The 22,281-nt window shown below is 35.7% G+C and overlaps 1 protein-coding gene across 6 annotated transcripts in view; it reads left to right on the top strand.

The window, feature by feature from the left end:
* The window catches only part of CNOT6L (CCR4-NOT transcription complex subunit 6 like), a 114,691-nt gene that overhangs the window by 15,250 nt on the left and 77,160 nt on the right, over nt 1-22,281 (top strand). Inside the window, exon 1 of one of the 6 annotated variants that reach the window (XM_064584662.1) lies at nt 2,924-2,942. The exons of the other annotated variants lie outside the window; for them this stretch is intronic. The gene's annotated coding sequence lies outside the window, so the exon portion shown is untranslated. Of the gene's footprint in view, nt 1-2,923; nt 2,943-22,281 lie in introns of those variants that run through there. 6 annotated transcript variants of the gene reach the window in all.

Below are 22,281 nucleotides of genomic sequence, written 5' to 3'. Positions count from 1 at the left end.
AGAGAGGCAGAGGGAGAAGCAGGCTCCCAAGAAGCAGGGAGCCCGATGCGGGACTCGATCCCAGGATGCTGGGATCATGACCTGAGCCGAAGGCAGACGCTTAACCATCTGAGCCACCCAGGTGCCCTTAGTTATTTATTTTTAAGAGACGGGGGCCTCAGAGGGAAAGGGAGAGAGAATCTTAAGTAGTCTCCACACGGAGTGGGGAGCCCGATGTGGGCTTGATCTCATGACCCTGAGATCATGACCTGAGCCCAAATCAAGAGTCAGATGCTCAACTCACTAAGTACCTAGGTTCCCCCTTTCACACTTTTTTGAAGTATAAATTTCTAGAAGTGGACTTGCTGGGTTAAAATGATTGCACATTTAGGGGCACCTGGGTGGCTCAGTTGGTTAAGCGACTGCCTTTGGCTCAGGTCGTGATCCCGGAGTCCCGGGATCGAGTTCTGCATCGGGCTCCCTGCTCGGCGAGGAGCCTGCTTCTCCCTCTGACCCTCCCCCCTCTCATGTACTCTCTCTCTCTCTCTCATTCTCGCTCTCTCAAATAAATAAATAAATCTTTAAAAAAAATGATTGCACATTTAAAATTTTTGATACATGTTGTTGGGTTACCCTTTAGAATTGTATAAAATTCTATTCACATCAGCTGTGTAATGGGTGCCTATTTCCCCAAACTCTTATTCACATTATTAATCTTTGCCACTCTGATAATAAAGTCATATGTTTTTTTATTAAAGATTTTATTTATTCATGAGGGAGAGAGAGAGAGAGAGGCAGAGGGAGAAGCAGGCTCCCTGTGGAGCAGGGAGCCTGATGTGGGACTCGATCCCAGGGCCCTGGGATCATGACCTGAGTCGAAGGCAGACGCTTAACCGTCTGAGCCACCCAGGTGCCCCAAGCCATATGTTTTTAAAATTTGCAATTATTTGATTAATAGGGGGTTGTATTTCTTTTCACTATTTTTTGGCCAGTCTTTTGTGATTTGCCTGATCATGACCTTTACTCCCAATTTTTCTGTTGGGGTGTTTACATTTTTTTTTCTTATTGATTTATAAAAGCTGTTTATATTTTAGAAACATTACCTCATTATCCATTATAAATATTACAGGGACTTTGCTCCCATTTCCTCTTGATCTTTTGATTATATGACTTTGCTCTTTGCCTTATAGACATTAAATTTTTTTGTATCGTTTAATCTTAAGGTCTTTACCTTGTTTAGAAAAGTTTTGTGCACTCCCAAGATTAAAAGATTATTATTCTGCATTTTCCTCTATAAATGTTTAGAATTAAATTTGTCATAGTGTAGTAGAATAATCTTGGATTTTGTGGTTGGAGTCATGTGTATTCAAATTTCAGTCTAGTCACTTATTAACAGTGAGATGTTGGATGTTTCACAACTTCTCTGTTCTTCGGCTTCCTCATTGGTAATAACATGTAGTTTTAATTTTTGTGACATTAAATGTGATAATGTGTGCAAATCATCGAGCACAGTATCTGGACAGACTGGACATTCAGTACATGTTTTCTTACTCTCCCACTCAAACTCTTGTCTTCCTTCAACCTCTTTATAATTGATTCAGAAGATAAGGAGGGGAGGTTTTAAGAAGTAGAGGGTGGTCCTCAGTTTTTAAAATCAGAAATCATACAGGATGAGCTGACTAAAAAGGGGACTGAAAATTGATTTAGTAAACTTGAAGTCATTTAGGTTTTTTTTTTGTCATTTATGTTTAGTAAGAACAGTTTTCATTGGAGTGATGAGAGAGAGCCATATTTTAATAGGATGAAGACTAAGTAAAGCCATATAGCATACGTGAGGGATGATAGTGCGTATGGGACATTATCCATCATTTTTTATATCTTTGAAGAATAGTTGTAACGCTTCCTTTTTCTCTTCCTTTTTCTTTCATTGTTAGGATGCTAGTAAGAGGACAGGGATAGCAATACTAATACATATATGGTATATGTATATATAAGTTATAGACAAGTTTCAGTCATTTTTACTGTTAGAATTACAGTATTTATAGCACATTTCACAGTTAATCCATTAGGTCGGTCAGGAACTACCTCTCCATTTGGATTTTATTCTTCTTAGTAGCCCTTTATGGAATTTGTACACATTCTTCATTAAGTTACACTTATTTGTAAACAGTGTAATATATCCTTTGTGTATTTTAGAAAGAGATGGGGGATACATGAATGTTTATAATACAGTAATCACTGTTTACATTTTTCTTATCTTTCCTAGACTATAAGGTTTTTAGGGCAGTGAACACAGTTCTAATAATTAAAAATAATGGGTTTTTGACATGTTTGTAATGCAATAATTTTGACAAATGTTTATAAAGCATTACACTTTCTTTTCTTCTTTTAATAAAATAACCTCAAAGTACGGTTTTAAAAATTGCTAATAAAAATGTTCATTTAGATTTTTCTCAAGTGAAGAAAAAATAGACATGGGTTATATGTAATTGGGTTTTAGAACATGATACCAAATTCTATTCCTTGACTCTGGGTAACTGCCTGTTGTTCCTAGTATGTTGCAAGTATACTGTCCTCATTTTGTCAGCCTCAAAACAAGAAGGAAATTCTGTATTGGTTAGCTTAGGAGGAAGGTAATGAGTTTAAGTAACAAAACAGGAAATTTGTTTCTCTGTAACCTTTGATGAGTTTGTCAAGTTGGCATTTTGACTGCAGGATTGAAATTCAGAAGAGTTTTATATTTAGTTTGTTTTTTGTTGCTTTTGCAGAGTTACCTACCTGCCAGGAAAAAAGTAGGAATCCAAGTTAAAGATTCTGCTACCTTTGTGGGAAATGATGAACAATAAATGCTCTTCCTTCTTACTGACAAAATCTGGGTATCTGTGTTTTACAATGGCTGGTTTTTGCTTTCACATAGGGCCAAAGTGTCCTTTTCCTGGAACCAGGCTTGACTGAAAGCCTTTGTAAGTTCTTATTCTTTATCCTTGTAATAAAGCAACTATTTTAGGAACTATTTTAAAGCTGACACCCCTTCCCTTCCAACCTTTTCCGCTTAGTACAAAGCACCACTTTCTTGGCAGTCATTTGTATGAGTAGAGTGGTACTCTCCTAGGCATTTATTCATGCCAAAAAGTTAAGGATTAGCTCTGTTGTTTGATGCTATCTGTTTTGGATCAATGTGAGTCAGCGTTGGCCCTGCCTTTTAAATTCTTTCATAATTAAGATGCTGGCACCTTGGAACCCTTCCTGGATGGAGCTTTTCTTTGTGCCTTATCAAGTTTTAGAGTTTGGTTACTAAGGTTTTTCTGTTTTACTCTATTTTTTTCTCTTTTCTTTTTATTTCAGTAGGCTCCACGCCCCACATGGAGCCCAACGTGGGGCTTGAACTCAGGACCCTGAGATCAAGATCTGGGCTGAGATCAGGAGTCAGACGTTTAAACTACTGAGCCATCCAGGCACCCCTACTCTGCTGTTTTTAATGGAATCTTGTACAGTTAGATAATGGCTTTTCCAAATTGTAAACCCTCGTTCTCAGAAATGTCAAACTAGTTTTAACACCTTTTAAGTGTATGTCTTCCTGAGTATATTTAATGCTGAAGCATTGTATTATTTTGTTTAGGTCAAAAGTATGGGAATAGTTATTTTGGTTACTTGGAGACTTTCATATCAGTCAAGATTTAATTAAATTATTTTCTAAAGAAATAGAAAAGCTAAAATAATTAGAAAAGCTATTCATTATGAGGAGAGATTCATTAGATTCTTAGCTTTTGATACTATCAGATTCAGTTTTTTAAAACAAACCAGTTTCTTGAATTAGTGTTCATATTTTCTTGATGCACTAAGACTATTTTTTTTTTTAAAGATTTTATTTATTTATTTGAGAGAGAGAGAATGAGAGAGAGCGAGTACATGAGAGGGGGGAGGGTCAGAGGGAGAAGCAGACTCCCTGCCAAGCAGGGAGCCCGATGCGGGACTCGATCCCGGGACTCCAGGATCATGACCTGAGCCGAAGGCAGTCGCTTAACCAACTGAGCCACCCAGGCGCCCAATGCACTAAGACTATTAACTAATAGTCTTAGTTAATACACAGATGATATTTCAGTAGAGAGGGAAAGCCTGAAATTGGAAGGTAGGAGAAGGAAAAAGGTGAAGTATTTTATTTTGTATGAAGTATTAGAATGTTACTTCAGGATTTTTTCTTTTTCCACATTTAAACATGTTGGCTGAGTCCAGTTTTTCTAGTGGATATGTCAAAGTTGATAAGAACTCTCAATTGTTGATATGCTTGCTTTTTAACAAAAAAAGTGATCTTTTTACAGCTACCCTTGCAATTTGTCTTGAGTCTGAACATACTCACTCTTAACATATTTACTCTTTGTTTATAGCAGCATAGATATTTTCATTTCTGGTAGGTTTGAAGACACATGCTGTGGATTCGTGTTTACTCATCTTTCAGTTTGCACTGCCAATTGATTTAGGAGAATACTTTTCTTTGGGCAGTACTTCTTAATGATTAGCAGTTTTAGAATGCTTGAAGTAAATTTTTCTGATATTGTAGACATCCTTGTGAATATAGTTCTCTTGCTTTTGTTTTTTCCTTCTCCCACTTAACTTTAGTAGGTTTACTGTAGGTAAAAAAATTCAAATGAGCATTTGCCGCAGTCAGATACAGTGACCTTTGATGATCAGTATGCTAAGGAGAATGCTGGAGAATAGACAGATGACTTTCCATGTTTATCATGGAACACTTGCCAGATGGATAGATCTGTCTTGACTACATAATAGCATCTTGAGTATATAACAGGGTGGAAACTTTGTTCTCCATCTGTGTGGTCTTTTTCTTGCTTACCTGGATATCTTATAGCTGTCTTTTCTAAGAGGGATGTGAGTATACTCTTTGAGTTAGGCTGACAGTGAATTTGGAGGATAAGAGTATAAAAAAAACCCCCAAACCATTTTTTCTTATTTATTTGGATTTGTTTTAGTGAGGAAGTAGGAAATGAAAGAAAGGAACTGCTAGTGTGAGAATTCATTAGAGAAATGGGGACATGGTTTCTCTTGGATTATCTCTGTTGAATAGTCAGCTGCACAGTAGTAGGTGTTAAATTTGTTGTTTCTATGTCAGAAAAATGAACTGTTTCTGAGTCATTGTGTAGTCCATTGTGTAGGTACTTGGATTCAGGGTGTTAAGGGTATGATAGTAGTAGGCTGTGGGTATTCCTGGGTCTCTAGCCATGTTATCATCTACCCATCTATCCTTGCAGTTTCTGAGGGGGCTATTCATATGAAGAAAAATGAGAATTGAATTACCAACTTCTTAATATAGAAATTGTGGACTATTTTAAAATGAATACTTGTTTGGACCTCCTATTACTTAACTCCCCTGCTTCTAGATCAAATTTTTGAAAATCAATTTGCCCAAAGAATCAGTTTTCTGAAATTATTAAAATTGTTTTCTTTTCTAAATTTTAATTCCAGTGTAGGTAACATATTGTGTTATAGTAGTTTCAGGTGTACAATGTAGTGATTAAAAAAATTGTTTTCTTTCACTCAGCAAAATTATTTTGAAAATTTTCCATGTTCTCATGTGTATCAATAAGTAATTCCTTCTTGCTGAGTAATATTTCATTGTTGTATTTACTACATTTATTTATCTACCAGCGTTGTTGATAGACATTTGGGTTGCTTCCAGTTTTGGGCTATTACAGATAAAACTAAGAACATTAGAGATCAATTGAGTCTTTGGACATATGTTTTCATTTTTGTTGGGTAAATATTTAGTAGTGGATGTCTGGGTCATATAGATATATATTTAACTATTTAAGAAACTGTGAAACTGTTTTCCACAGTTGTACTAGTTTTCATTATCTTCAGTGTACGAGAATTCCAGTTGCTCCACATTCTTACCTGGTCAGTCTTTTTAATATTATCCATTCTAGTAGGTATGTGGTGGTATCTCATTGTGGTTTAATTTTCATTTCTCTAATGACTAATCACATTAAGCATCCTATGATGTGCCTTATTTGCCATCCATATATATTCTTTCGTGAACTATATGTTAAAATGTTTTGTCCATTGAAAAAGTTTTATTATTAAGAGTTCTTTGTTTATGCTGGATATCCATTGTTTTTTATTTTTAAAAAAGATTTTATTTACTTATTTTCCAGAGAGAGCACAAGCAGGGGGAGTGACAGGGGGAGAGGGAGAAGCAGACTCCCCGTTGAGCAGGGAGCCCATCTGGGGCTTGATCCCGAGATCCTGGGATCATGACCTAAGCCAAAGGCAGACACTTAACTGACTGACCCACCCAGGCGCCCCTGGATACACATTCTTTGTATTGTATGATTTGCAAATATTTTTTTCCTAGTCTGTGGATTGGTTGTTGTTGTTTTTTTTTTTTTTTGATGCCTTTCAAAGAAGGAAAGTTCTTGATTTTGATGAAAGTTAACTTACCAATTTTTTGTTATATGGATCATGCTTTTCTGTTATTTAAGAAATCTTTGCCAGACTTAAGATCACTATTTTCTTGTGTTTTATAATTTATATATTTTATAATTTTAGCATTTATATTTACAGTTCCTCCTGCTTCTCTAAAATAAGAGATAATGAAAACTCCTACAACCTAGAATAGTTGTGATTACTAGTGAATTAATAAGGCATATAAATTAATACATGTTACTTTTTTTGAGTTAATTCTTGTATGTGGTGTGGGGTAAAGGTTGAGGCTTATTTGTTTTAATATGGCACTGTAATTGATCCAGTACTATTTATTAAAGATTATCCTTTCCCTATTGAATTGCCTTGGCACCTTTGTTGAAAATTAATTGACCTTATATATGTGAATTTACTTCTAGACTCTCTATTCTCTCGATCTGTTTATCTTTTTGCTAATATCTCAATGCCATGATTACCAAGAGCTATTTATAATAGCTCTTGAAATCAGGTAGTGTAAGCTTTTAATTTTGTTTTTCCTTTTCAAAGCTAGGTCCTTTGTATTTCCATATACATTTTATTATTTATTTATTTATTTTTAAGATTTTTATCTCTAAGCCTAATGTTGGGCTTGAATTCATGACCCTGAAGTCAAGAGTCATGTGCTCCATTGACTGAGCCAACCAGGCGCCCCTCCATTTACATTTTAGAATGAGCTTGTCAATTTCTACAAAAATTACATGCTGGAATTTGATTGAAATTATTACATTGAATCTGTAGATCAATATGGGAAGAATTAACATCTTAACAGTGTTGAATCCTCTGTTCTTTGAAGGTGATGCATGTCTCCATTTATTTAGCTTTTTAATTTTTGTCAGTATGTGTTAACGGTTTTCAGTGTTAAGGTTTTGCACATCTTTTTTTTTAATTTGAATATAGTTGACACAATGTTATGTTTCAGGTGTATAGCCTAGTGATTTAACAAGTTTTATGCATTATGCGATTTTTCCACATTTCTTTTTATATTAACCCCCAAGTATTGTATACTTTTTGATGCTACTGTAATAGTATTTAAAAATTTATTTCTGGGGCACCTGGGTGGCTCAGTTGGTTAAGCATCAGACTCTTGATCTCGGCTCAGGTCTTGATCTCAGGGTCTTGAGTTCATTCCCTGTGTTGGGCTCCATGCTGTCTGTGAAGCCTACTTAAACAAATCAGTTTCTGATTGCTTATTACTTGTATATAAAAATAAAATAGATTTTGGGGGGATATATTTATCTTGTATCCTGCAACCTTGCTAAATAACTTATTAGTTAGTTCTTGCATCTTTTTTCTAGTCTCTGTAGGCTTTTCTACGTATATATACACAATTATGTTGTCTGAGATCAAAGATGAGTTAATTCCTCTTCCTGGGCTCCATGCCTATTTTATTTTTTTCTTGTCTAATTGTGTGGGCTAGAATATTCAGTACAAAGTTGAAAAGAAGTGAGAGCAGATATCCTTGCCTTGTTCCTGATTTTTGCAGGAAAGCATTTAGAGATTAACTATTAAGTAAGTCTCATCAGATCTATAGTTTTTTTTATAGATGCCATTTATCAGGCTGAGTACATTCCCTTTTATTATTTAAATGAGAGTTCTTTCTTCTTAAATAGGAATGGTGGTTGGATTTTTCCAAATGCTTTTTAATCTGAATATAAGTGGATTATATTGAATTTTTTTTTTTTATGTTAGCCCCTGTATTCCTGAGACAATCACCACTTGGCATGATGTATTTCCCTTTTTATACATTTATAGATTTGATTTGCTAAAGTTAAAAAAAAATTTCATGTGCTATCTGGTTTTGATATTACATAATGTTCACTTCAGCTTTATGGAAGAGCTTATATAGAATCATATTGTTTCTTCCTTAAAGGCTGTCCAGGGTTGAAAATCACTGGACTGTATACAGATCATCTGTTTCCTTCTATTTGTAAAATTTTTCTTTTTTTTAAGATTTTATTTATTTATTTGATAGAGAGAGACACAGCGAGAGAGGGAACACAAGCAGGGGGAGTGGGAGAGGGAGAAGCAGGCTTCCCGCCGAGCAGGGAGCCCAATGCTGGGCTCGATCCCAGGACCCTGGGATCATGACCTGAGCCGAAGGCAGACGCTTAACCATCTGAGCCACCCAGGCGCCCCTATTTGTAAAATTTTAATTCTGTTCTCCTATAATACGTTGTATGCATTCTCATAAAGAACAACTCCTATGTCTTATTACTTGATGAATGAACCTCCTTGGAGATGGAGTAGAAGTAACTTAAGTTTGCTAGGTACAACAAGGAGCAAGTTGATGTTTGATTTGAATTTTTTGGTGAAGCAGAATTGATTCCAAGGAACTGAGCATCTATAGGAGAAGGAAATCAGGATGTTACATACTTAGTGGTATGCTAGAGTTGGCTTGGGCTGGTTTGAAAGAGCCAGTTGCTAATTTTTCCAGGAATTTTGCAAGTCAATTACTGAATCCAACCTATTAAAATTTAGTTACTTAACATGGAATTAAACCATATTAGAAACAAATCCTGAAAACTCATAATTTTCTTATTTTACTATATCTTACTGTTATAATTTTGAGGTTACTTTTTTTCTGAAATACAGTATAATGATAGTTACTGGGCATCCTGTTGACAGCTTGAAACCTGCCTTTCAAAATATGGGTAATTTTGTACCACAAAAGTACATGGGGGTATTTGCGCCACAGAAATAGGCATATGCTACAAATAGAAATTAATTTGTTGATTGTCTAGTCTTAAGAAAGTGATGAGGAAATATTAATAATCCAGCTTTTTTTTTTCATGTATCATTATGCAGTCAGTTATGTTCTTGGGAATGAGGTAAATCTCTGCAAATTATAAAATGTAAATATTTACACTACACTTTTTTTTTAATTAAAATTCTGGTAGGTGACATCCAGTGTAATATTAGTTTCAGGTGTAGATTCTAGTGATTCATCACTTACAATACCCAGTGCTCATCACAAGTGCCCAGCTTAAACTTTATTATGCTCTGAGTCTGTTGTGAATAGCACAAAAAATTAAGGAAACATTCTTTCAGTATTAGACAACCATTATTGCAAAGAAATTGCTCATGTTTAGCACCCATGACCTCTACTTACTACATGCCATTAGCCCCATTTCCCCAGGTGTGACAACCAAAAATGTCTCCAGACATTACCAAATATCCCTTAATGAGCAAAATCACAGCTGGTTGAGAACCGTACTTTTAGAGAGGATTTCAGTGTGTGCTGTAATATGAGACTGATTTCTTATTTTAGCATTTCTTGGAGTCATGACAGTTATATATTTATCAGTACTTATTTTTTAGCCATTAGTTTTACGCAATAGATCTTTCTTATTTTCATTTTAGTATAGCTACTTGATTTAGTTGTGCTACTGGGATGGGTCAGTTGATGATTCCTCAAACTGGTAGCTTAAAAAAAATCCTTTCAGGCGCCTGGGTGGCTCAGATGGTTAAGCGTCTGCCTTTGGCTCAGGTCATGATCCCAGAGTCCTGGGATCGAGTCCTACATCGGGCTCCCGGCTCAGTGGGGAGCCTGCTTGCTTCTCCCTCTGACCCTCTCCCCTCTCATGCTGTTTCTCTCTCGCTCGCTCTCTAAAAAATAAATAAAATCTTAAAAAAAAAAAAAATCCTTTCTTGCCTTCTATTGATGTGTATCGATGTGTGGATTTATGGAATTGGGCATCTAGAGTAATTTTCAATGGATAACGTAACACCCAGGCCTAAGCTTTTTTTGTATGTTACTACACTTTGGTTTCAAAAAGGAGAGACAGGGAATCATTTCTAATTTACTTCTAATGGTGTGCTCAGAGGTGGTTGGGGAAACAAATATTTTCTACCCCAAGAAAGAAAATTACTGCTTGGAGGTGGACTGTTGTCCTCAGGGGCATTTGTAAGTGACTTTTAGGCTCCTCAGGAAAAAAAAAAAAAGGAATGGTAACCCAGGGTATTTTATTTGAATTAAATATTGAATAATTAACGAATAAGTACATAGGTGTTACCGGTAGTTATTAAAACATCCTTTTAAATATAATGTTTATGTTTCAGATGTGTGTGTCTATATTCTGGGAAGAATATGGTTTTGAATCTCTAAATTAAAAACATCTGGGGCACCTGGGTGGCTCAGTGGTTAAGCGTCTGCCTTCGGCTCAGGTCATGATCCCAGGGTCCTGGGATCGAGTCCCACATCGGGCTCCCTGCTCGGCAAGAAGCCTGCTTCTTCCTCTCCCATTCCCCCTGCTTGTGTTCCTGCTCTCGCTCTCTCTCTCTCTGTCAAATAAATAAATAAAATCTTAAAAAAAAACCAGACATCTGGCATTTCCTTTAGATGCAGTTTGCTTTATCAGAATATTTTTCACAGTTTTTAAAAAATACTGTGTTAATGTGTATATGAATGATTTATAAAAGAAAATATACTACATAGCTTAAATAATGCTCAAGGAAAATCAGGTTAATTTCCTTAATCAGAATATGGAAAAAGCTTTAGGAAAATACTATGGGTGTAAGAGATGAGTAAACCTTAGAGAAACTGTATGCCATAGTATTACTTCTATGGCTTTAGGCTTTAACAACTAAACATTTCACAGAAATGCTTAAAAATACTGCCTTTGATCAGAGAAAATGTGGATGTTTAAATGGACAGTGATCGCTTTACATAACTCATTAATTTTGTGAATCTGAGTTCTTTTTAAATTACCTTTCTTATTTGGCAGGATTCCTTTTATTTATCTGTATTTTGTAGAATACAAGATTGTTATTTATCTTGATATTTTTGCAGCTATCTGTAGGTAATATATAACTTTCTCAGTATTGATAACGTGCTAGGTTATTAGAATTATGACAAAGATTATTTTTTAAAATGTGAAAGTCTCACGTGTATCTTCAAATATATGTCAGTGCCTTTTTAGTTTTTAACTAAAAATAATAACAAAATACCGCATACCTATTGGAATGGCCACAAGCCATTTGCAGCACCAAATGCTGGAGATGTGGAGCAACAGGAACTCTTTCATTGCTGGTTGGAATGCAAAATGGTACAGCCACTTTAGAAGACTATCTGGCAGTTTCTTCTAGAACTAAACATAGTCTTACCATATGATCCAGCCAGCAGTCATGTTCGTTGGTATTCATGCAAATGAACGTAAAACTTACATCCACACAAAAACTTGCACACAGATGTATATTAGCTTTATTCATAGTTGCCAAAACTTGGAAATAACCAAGATGTCCTTCAGTAGGTGAGTGGATAAATAAACTCTGGCACATCCAGATAATGGAATTTACTCAGTGCTAAAAATAAATGAGCTATCAGGGCGACTGGGTAGCTCAGTCGTTGGGCATCTGCCTTCGGCTCAGGTCATGATCCCAGGGTCCTGGGATCGAGCCCCACATCGGGCTCCCTGCTCAGCGGAAAACCTGCTTCTCTCTCCCCCACTCCCCCTGCTTGTGTTCCCTCTCTCGCTGTGTCTCTCTGTCAAATAAATAAATAAAATCTTTTTTTTAAAGGTTTTATTTATTTATCTGAGAGAATGGGAGACAGAGAGCATGAGAGGGGGAGGGTGAGAGGGAGAAGCAGACTCCCTGCTGAGCAGGGAGCCCGATGTGGGACTCGATCCCGGGACTCCAGGATCATGACCTGAGCCGAAGGCAGACGCTTAACCAACTGAGCCACCCAGGTGCCCCATAAATAAAATCTTAAAAAAAGAAAAAGAAATGAGCTATCAAGCCATGGGAAGGTCTAGAGGAACCCAGATCTAGGTTATTACTAAGTGAAAGAAGCTAGTCTGATAAGGCTATATAATGTATGATTCCAACTATATAACATTTCTGGAAAGGGCAAAACAATGGATGCAGTCAAAAGATTAGTGGTTGCCAGGGGTATAGAGCACAGAGGATTTTTAGGGCAGTGAAATTATTCTGTATGGTGCTACAATGGTAGATGTCATTATAGATATGATGAAATCCATAGGATGTAAAAAAGAAGAGTGAACTCTTTTGTAAACTGTGAACTTTGGGTGATGATGTGTGAGTAAAAGTTCATTGATTGTAGCAAATGTACCGCTCTGGTGCTGAATGTTTATAGTTGGGGGAGGTTGTACTGTTGGGGACAAGGAGAGTTTATGGGAACTCTCTAGTTTCTCTTCAGTTTTGCTGTGACCCTAAAACTTCCCTAAAAAATGAAGTTTATTAATAAAAAGTCCTTTCTTCATAAGAACAATATATTGTCATTGTAGAAAAGTGAATATAGCTAAATAAGAAAAATTACCCACAATCCTATCTTTTTTTTTTTTTTTTTAAAGATTTTATTTATTTATTTGACAGAGAAAGACACAGCGAGAGAGGGAACACAAGCAGGGGAAGTGGGAGAAGGAGAAGCAGGCCTCCCACGGAGCAGGGAGCCCGATGCGGGGCTCGATCCCAGGACCCTGGGATCATGACCTGGGCCAAAGGCAGACGCTTAACGACTGAGCCACCCAGGCGCCCCTCCTATCATTCTTTCCTACCTTTTTTTTCATACATGTTGGTACACATTTTGTATATATATGTTGTTTTGTTACAAAGATGGGATTATGGTATATGTAATCAGTTTTTGTTTTGAGTTAGCAATACATCTTGAATGCTTTCCCACATACTTATTAAATGTTCAACGATTTTTAGTAATTAGTGCTCATCCACAATTGAAGAGTAGACTTCTGGTTTTTAGAGAGATGCTTTTTACTAAATATAGATTACCAGTTTTCTGGTTAGGCTACAAAAATGTAAATATCCACACTATACTGATTGCAACTTAATGTTTTTCTTTGGGATTATTTATTTCAGAACTGTAAATTAGCCCAAATGGTGAGTATTAGAACCAACTGATAGAATTCCAGGTAAACCAATTTTTGTAGTATGTTATATTTTATGTAACTTTGAAAAACTCATTACTTAAGTCCCATATGTTTAAAAAATAATAGAATTTTCAGGTAGTTGTTAAAGGAAACTTACAATAGTTATTACCAATACAAAATAGTTATTAGCAAATTACTGGTTTTATTGGAGGCTAGTTCTTTAAAGCAAGGAGAATAATAATTTGAAGTTAATTGTACTAACATTGTATAGAATATATAGCCTTTTAGTTACTCGTACACATATTTTTGTCACTGTTTTAGAATGACGGGCATCACTTCCTAATCATCACTGGAGAGTGATTTTTCACTTACTCATTTCAGAACTGTCTCCTAAGAACATGGGGGTTTATTATTTGGTATATTTCTTGTACTCTAATTTCCCATCTTAAAAGAGAATCATGAGGAAACTGAATTTTAGGAAATTTTTTTCCCTTAAGGCAATTCATTTGTCTGCCTTAGTTTTATGGAGCTGAATTGCTATAGCTCTTTCTCTTGCTGTATTTGATGTATCCATGTTTAAAAATTAAATTATAGTGTCTTTTATTAAAAAGTATTAATTTAGACATTTTATGATGTTTTTAATGCAGCCATTCATATATACATTAAATTACTGTGTTTTTCATTAAATACATGTTAATTCTGAAATTTTTGAATAGGAATTTCAGATGGCCTAATAAACATTTCTAAAATTATAGCCAAGTATCGCTGAGTAGGAATTTTCAATTAACTCTCATAAAGCATAAATTTGGGAGTTTGTTGTTTCTTCTGAGGTATAAAAGCATTCTTTGAGATGGAATAGTCTAAGTCTAGATTTCCTACCTTATATTTATTTCATGTAGTTTTTCACATATGTTTTCAAAGGTAGATTTATTTTAGATCTAGACAATAGGCTAATTGCTGACCCTAAAGAATCCTGAATTTAGAGACTGTTTTAAGTGGATTCTCTCAATTTCAAAGAAGAGTATGAGTACACATTTTAGAATTGGATCTAATTGGATCTTATCCAGATCTAACTGTATCTGTTCACTAATAATTGTGCAGGCTAAAAAGCTTGAGTTAAATATGGTGACAGTCAGGGGCACCTGGGTGGCTCAGTTGGTTGGGCGACTGCCTTCGGCTCAGGTCATGATCCTGGAGTCCCGGGATTGAGTCCCGCATTGGGCTCCCTGCTCAGCAGGGAGTCTGCTTCTCCCTCTGACCCTCCCCTCTCATGCTCTCTCTCTCTCTCATTCTCTCTCTCAAATAAATAAATATCTTAAAAAAAAAAATGTGACAGTCAATGCTGTGCTTATGTTTGCTTTTATGATGGGAAGTGACAAGAATTTTTTATATATCTTATATATACTTATATTTCATATAAGTACAGGGCTTTTAAGGCATTTATAATTTCTTTAAGAATGTGACAGCTGACTTAGGAGAAGATATGGGCCCACTTGGAAGTGTGACTAGAAGAAATGCTATTGAGCGGAAGAAAGTAAAAGGGAATGAAAGCGGGAGGCAACCAGGATTAATAGTATCATTTTTATTATTAGACTCTTATGGCTGGCAGTTTTTTATATTAGGAAAACAATCTATAGGATGGAGTCAGGAAAGCAAAACAGACTTTTGAACTTCCCATGATTTTTCCTCTGCTCTCTTATACAACACAATTTCTCATTACTTGGTGTGATAATTTTCAGCGGTCCTGAACTGCTTGTAATCCCCCTCTCTTCTGTGTGTTGGGTGCAGGGGAAGGAGAGAGGGAGGGAGGGATTTTACTTTTCAGATGACCCAGGTCACATAACCCTGTTGGCATTTATTAGTCAATAACAAAGTTGACTTATTATGACTCTTTGACATTAAGTTACCAAGAGTCTGCAGAATGCTGTGAATTTAAGTTATGTGATTTTACTTGCTGGTCAGTTGATGCTCTTTTTGGTCTAACATATTTATAAATGCCTTGAGGAGAAGTTAGAGATAGGGAAATCCTACAATCTGTTATTTTCCTTTTTTTACTCTCTTAATCGTTTTTGGATGGTAAAGCAGTTTTTTCCCCCAAGTTCTGCCTTACCAAGAGACAAGAAGGCTTAAATTTTATTTTATATCGTGAGTGTATTTCTGATGGTAATATTACGAGTAATTATAATTAACCAGTATATCTAGTTCACATCACAGAAAAATTCCCTCATTCCTTTTTCAGTCTATCCCTCCTTCCAGCCCTAGCCTCTGCCAGCCACTTACCAGTTTTCTCTCCCAATAGTTTTGATTATTCTGGAATGACATATAAATGGATTGATACAGTGTATAGTCCTTAAGGAATTGAGATAAAATTGACATATAACATTCTATTAGTTTTAGTTGTATGGCATAATGATTTTATATATATTGTGAAATGCTTACCACAGTAAGTCTAGTTAACATCTATTACCACACAGATTTTTCTTTGATGATAACTTTAAAGATCTATTCTCTTTTTATTTTTAAATATGCTCCATGCCTGATGTGGGCTAGAACTCATGACCCCAGGATCAAGAGTCTTATGCTCTACTGACTGAGACTCCCAGGTGCCCCTGAAGATCTATTTATTCTCTTAGTAATTTTCACATATATAGTACAGTATTAACTATAGTTACCATGTTGTACATTATATCCCCAGGACATTACTTTTTTTTTTTTTTTTTTAAGATTTTATTTATTAGAGAGAGAGAGCAGGAACACAAGCAGGGGGAGTGGGAGAGGGAGAAGCAGACTCCCCGCTGAGCAGGGAGCCCAGTGTGGGGCCCGATCCCAGGACCCTGGGATCATGACCTGAGCTGAAGGCAGACGCCTAATGACTGAGCCACCCAGGTGCTCCAAGACATACTTTTTAACTGGAAGGTGCACCTTTTGACCTCCTTTACTCATTTTGCCCATCAGTCTATTCTGTGTCTATAATTCAGTTTTTTTTTTTTTTGATTCCATGTATAAGATCATATAATATTTGTCTGATTTATTTCACTTAGCATAGTACCTTTAAAGTACATCCATATTGTTGCAAATGAGAGGATTTTTTCCCTTTTTATGGCTGAATAAAAATCCACTGTGTGTGTGTGTGTGTATGTATGTGTATTATACCACGTTTTCTTCATGCACGTATCTGTCGATAGATAACAGCTTGCATGTCTTGGTTATTGTAAATAATGTTACAGTGAACATGGGGGTGCATACATCTTTTTGAGATAGTGATCTTGCTCCTTTGGATATATACCCAGAAGTGGAATTGCTGGATCATGTGGTAGTTCTATTTTAATTTTTTTTAAAGATTTATTTACTTATTTTAGGGAGAGAGAGAGCAGGGGGTGGGGGGTGGGGCAGAAGGAGAGGGAGAAAGTCTCAGGACCCTGAGATCATGACCTGAGCTGAAACCAGGAGTCGGATGCTTAACCAACTGCACCACCCAGGCTCCCCCTATTTTTAATTTTTTTGAAGAACTCCATACTGTTTTTTCTAGTGGCTTCATCAGTTTACATTTCTACCAACAGTATGCAGGGGTTCCCTTTCCTCTGCATCCTTGCCAACACTTGTTACCTTTTGTCTTTGTGATGATAGCCATTCTAATAGGTGTGAGGTGTTATCTCATTGTGGCTTTGATGTTCATTTCCTTGATGATTAGTGATGTTAAGCCCCTTGTCATGTATCTGTTGGTGTTCCTTGGAAAAATGTCTATTCAGATTGTCTACCTGCTTTTTAATTGGATTGTTTTTTCAGTTGAGTTGTATGGGTTCTTTATATATATTGGATATTAACCCCTTATCAGATATATGATTTGCAAATATTGGGTAGGCTCCCATTGGGTAGGCTGTCTTTTCATTTTGTTGATGGATTTCCTTTACTGAGCTGAAGGTTTCTAGTTTGATGTACTCCCACGTTTGTTTTTTGTTGCCTTTGATTGTGGTATCAAATCCAAAAGTCGTTGCTAAGACCTGTGTCAAGGAGGTTCCAGGAATTTTATGGTTTTGAGTCTTATGTTCAAGTCCTTAATCCATTTTGAGTTGTTCTTGGATACACTGTAAGATATAGATCCAGTTTCATTTTTTTGCATGTGGCTGTTCAGTTTTCCCAACACAGTTTGTTGAAGAGACTGACCTTTTCCTATTGTATATTCTTAGCTCCTTTGTTTTAAATTAATTGATCGTATATGTGTCTTTATTTCTGGACTCTCTATTCCATTCCATTGATTTACATGTCTTTTTATTCCAGTACCATGCTGTGTTGATTATTATAACTTTGTAATATAGTTTACAGTCAAGGAGTATGAGGTCTCCAGCTTTGTTGTTCTTTCTCAGAATTGCTTTAGCTATCAGTGTCTTCTGTGGTTCCATACAAATTTTAGAATTACTTGTTTTATTTCTCTGGAAAAGTGCCATTGGAATTTTGATAGGGATTACATTGAATCTGTAGATTACTTTCGGTATTATGGGCATTTTAACAATATTCTTCCAGTCCATGAGCATGGACTGTCTTTCCATTTCTTTGTGTCATCTTCAGTTTCTTTCATCAATGTCTTAGAGTGTTCATTGTACTAATCTTTCATCTCCTTGGTTAAATTTATTCATAGGTATTTTGTTCTTTAATGCAATTGTAAATGGGATGTATTCATAATTTCTCTGTGATAGTTTATGAATGTATAGAGATAGAGTTTTGTGTATTCTGTATATTGCAACTTCACTGAATTTATTAGTTTGACAGTTTTTTGGTGGAGTCTTCAGGGTTTTCTATATATAATGTCACGTTGTCTGCAAACAGTTTTACTTTGTTTACAGTTTAGATGCCTTTTATTTTTCTTGCCTAATTGCTTTGGTTATGACTTCGAGTACTATGTTCAATAAAGGTGGCAAGAGTGAGCCTCCTTGTCTTATTCCTGATCATGAAGAAAAAGCTTTCAGTTTTCACCATTGAGTATATTTGCTGTGGGCTTGTTGTATGGCCTTTACTATGGTGAGGTACATTGTACATAGCCTTTTGGTAATGGTATTTTTAATTAAGCATAATGCATTTGACATTCATCCATATTGTTTTTATCATTAGTTCTCATTATCATTTGATAATTTGATAATTTCATTGTCATTTGATTGTTTATCATTGTCAGTTGAAGGATATTTGAGTTGTTTCCAAGTGTGGTGGCTTATAAATAAAGTTGATGCAAACGTTTATGTACAGGTTTTTGTGAATGTAAGTTTTTATTTTGCTTGGATATATACCTAGGGATGGAATTGCTGGTTGTATAAGAGTATGTTAACTTGGTGAGAAACAACCAAACTCCTTTCCAAAGTGGTGGTACTGTTTTGCTTTCCACCATCGAAATGTGAGGGTAGGTGTGTGTGTATGTATGCATGAATATTATTTATAAAAATATAAATGAATATGTGTTTACATATATATATAAACATACGCACAAGAATGGGTATGTGTGAGGCATCCTTGTTGGCCCTAGATAATGTAAGTTTTTAATTTACTCATTCCAATAGGCATGTAGTGATACCTCATTGTCCTTTTAAGTTGCATTTCCCAAATGCCTACAGTTGAGCATTTTTCCCATATGCTTATTTTTTATCAGTGTCTCTTCTTTGGTGAAGTGCCTCTTGAAATCTTTGGCCAATTTTTTTATTATGTTGTTTTTCTTATGATTTTGTTTTGAGAGTTCTTTATATATTCTGGAGTGCTTTTCCAGATTTGTGTTCTGTAAATATTTATTCTCAGTCCTGGGAATGTCTTTTCATTTATCTTTCAAAGAGAAGAAGTTTTAAATTTTCATGAAATTCAGTTTATCAATATTTTTCTTCTACAGATCATACTTTCTATGTTTTTATCTAAGAATTATTTGCCTAATCCAAGGTCATAAAGATTTTTCTCTTGTGTTTTCTTCTATAAGTTTTATGGTTTTTGGTTTTACATTTAAATTTAATGATCCTTGTAAGCTTGTTTATAGTACAAGTTATGGATTGATGTTTGTTTATTTTTGCATGTGGTTGTCAGGTTTTTCAACAAATGCTGCTAGAACAACTAATCTCTATGGAATTACCTTTGCAAAATCTATTGGTTGTAAGGTGTGGTTCTATTTCTAGTTCTCAGTTCTATTCCTTTGAACTACATGTGTCTATCCCTTCATCCATACAATACTGTCTGGATTACTAGATCTTTATAGTAAGTCTTAACATTAGATAGTGGGTACACCCAAGTTTATATTTCTTTTTCAAAAATGTTTTGTCTATTTTAGATTCCTCTGTATAAATTTTAGAATTAGCTTGTTGATTTTTTTTTTTTTTTAAAGATTTTATTTATTCATTTGAGACACAGAGATACAGAGAGAGAGCATGAGCAGGGGAGAGGCAGAGGGAGAGGGAGAAGCAGGCTCCCTGCTGAGCCAGGAGCCCGATGTGGGGCTCGATCCCAGGACCCTGGGATCATGACCTGAGCTGAAGGCAAATGCTTAACCATCTGAGCCACCCAGGCGCCCCTAGCTTGTTGATTTTTAAAGGGGGAAATATTCTGAAGAAGAGGTGACGGATGACTTGAGCCATGAAGGGTGGATAGGAATTGAAAGACGTGAAAATGTATGTATCAGAGGAAATAGAAAACAAAAGCTACACCAAAAAAGTGGAAAGATAAGAAGGGGTAGGAGAAAGAAATCATAGTCCTGAAAAAATTGATGTGAAAATTCTAATCTAGTCCAATTATCCCCCCTCCCCCACCGCGGGATAATTAGATTATATTCAATATGTTTAGATAAGTGGGAGGAAGTAAGTAAATACAAGAGGCATTAAAGCATAGTGACTGTTAGGTAGAAACTAAGACCTAATTTGGAACGATAGAGTTGTAAGCTTTGGTTATCCAAATTGGTAGCTGATGAAATAAAAGGAAACTTGTCTAATTATTTTGGAATTTTGAAGTGATTGATAGATTTATAATCCCAGGTCTCTATTTTTCCTTTTAGCATTTATTTGTTTTGTGTAGCTGCTGTTGTTTTCTGGTATCCCACATATGAGAGAAAATTTCCAAATTTTCCAGAAAAGGAGTTATATTCTGGTTCTTTTCGTTTTTTTTTTTTTTTTTCCTCTTCTCGTAGTACTTTCTTTAGCTGACAAGTAGACTGTGCCCTTACTCCTTTATAGAGTTAGAAGCTTCCTTTAGTTATCATTGTGGGTTACCATAAGATTACCTTTGGATTACCTTTAGATAGAAGTATAGCAACTATTATGACATCTCATTTTCATCCACAGGCTTTATTGTCATATATACCTATACATTTTGTTTGGGTAGGTAACTAGTTTGGCTTGGGATTTGAAGTAGATTCCTAAGAATAAAGCAACTAGAAAGAAGAGCTGTTGAGTTCAAGTATTTTTATTTTTTAAAAATTTATTTAAAATTTATTTTTTTAGTAATCTCTATACTCAACATGGGGCTCAAACTCATGACCCCAAGATCAGGAGTTGCATGCTCTTCTGTTTGAGCCAGCCAGGCATCCCGAGTTCAAGTATTTTTAAAGACCAAAAGAATCCTTGTTACTGCTGTTTTTTTAAGATTTTGTTTTATTTTTAAAGACCAAAAGAATCCTTGTTACTGCTGTTTTTTTTTTTTCTTTTTTTAAGATTTTATTTATTTGACAGAGAAAGCACAAGTAGGCAGAAAGGCAGGCAGAGGGAGAAGGAGAAGCAGGCTTCCCGCTGAGCAGGGAGCCCGATGTGGGGCTTGATCCCAGGACCCTGGGATCAGGTTTTCACATATGCTACTAAAGACTTAGAGAATTCAAATTTGGGAAATTGGTAATACTGAAGCCTCCTATTCAGCTTTATTTTCCCCTCTCAGTTCCTCAGCATCAACTTTTCACATTGAGACATACCACAAAAACCTACTTCAAAATACTGTGAAATATAAAATAATTCAAATGTAATTTAACTCTCTGAACGTGACACTGGTAATGTGGTTTCTAGCAGTCTCATAGGTCGTTCTAAGGCTTAACTAATGAGTGATTAATACTTTTTATCCAAAAAATAGAAATGTTTTCTTTTGGAAAGCCTAACAGCTAACTCTTTATCTTCTTTTTCAAATTGATGAAACAGGTACGTTTTTGAACTGGTTTTTCCATAAGTTCTAATTTTTACAACATCTTACATCAGTTCCCAAAGGATCCTCCTGTTACATCAACCTAATTTATACTAGGAATCCTGATCATGTAACAGAGTACAATAAAAGCCCCTTTGGCATCACAACCTGTTTAACTTCCCAATCTTCAACCCCATTTCAACACTATAAAAAAATACTCGCCTAGCTCCCCAAATGCTAACTACATAAGCTTCTTTAAACCTGCCATCCACTTTTCATTCATTGAAAATTAGCATATCATCTACATGACCCTCCCAGATTCTAGTGCAAAATTTCTGAGAGTTACCATCAGTCCTGGACCAAGAACCTGATTATGTCGTACTTCTTAGTTCCTACATGAACTATCCTAAAAGTAAACTAGTTTTAATCTCCACCACTTAAGGCTATTTAATCACTACCACATGTGAAATTTTTCATTAGTTTATTTCTCAGTCTTCTGTTCCACAGAAAAAACTTCACGTAAACTCATAAAATACAAACTGTATGGGAAATGTATTCCAATTTTTTTCAGTTACAAGCAATATTTTTTTAAAATTTATTTACTTTAGAAAGAGAGAGAGCTTGCAAGAGCAAGCAGGGTGAGGGGCAGAAGGAGAGAGAGAATCCTCACGCAGACTCCCCTGTGAGCGCAGAGCCCAATGTGGGGCTTGATCCCAGGATCCTGGGATTATGACCTAAGCAGAAATCAAGTAGGCCACCCAACCGACTGAGCCACCCAGGTGCCCAGTTACAAGCAATATTACACACAGCACTAGACCTACTTTGCCCTATAAAAATTTAAATTGGACTTTCCAAAACCATAAAT

The sequence above is a fragment of the Mirounga angustirostris genome, unplaced genomic scaffold (genome assembly GCF_029215605.1).
Source record: "Mirounga angustirostris isolate CCGP_5_RB_7025 unplaced genomic scaffold, mMirAng1.0.hap1 SCAF_2, whole genome shotgun sequence".
Lineage (NCBI taxonomy): Eukaryota > Metazoa > Chordata > Mammalia > Carnivora > Phocidae > Mirounga > Mirounga angustirostris.
This window is presented reverse-complemented; position numbering and strand designations above follow the sequence as displayed.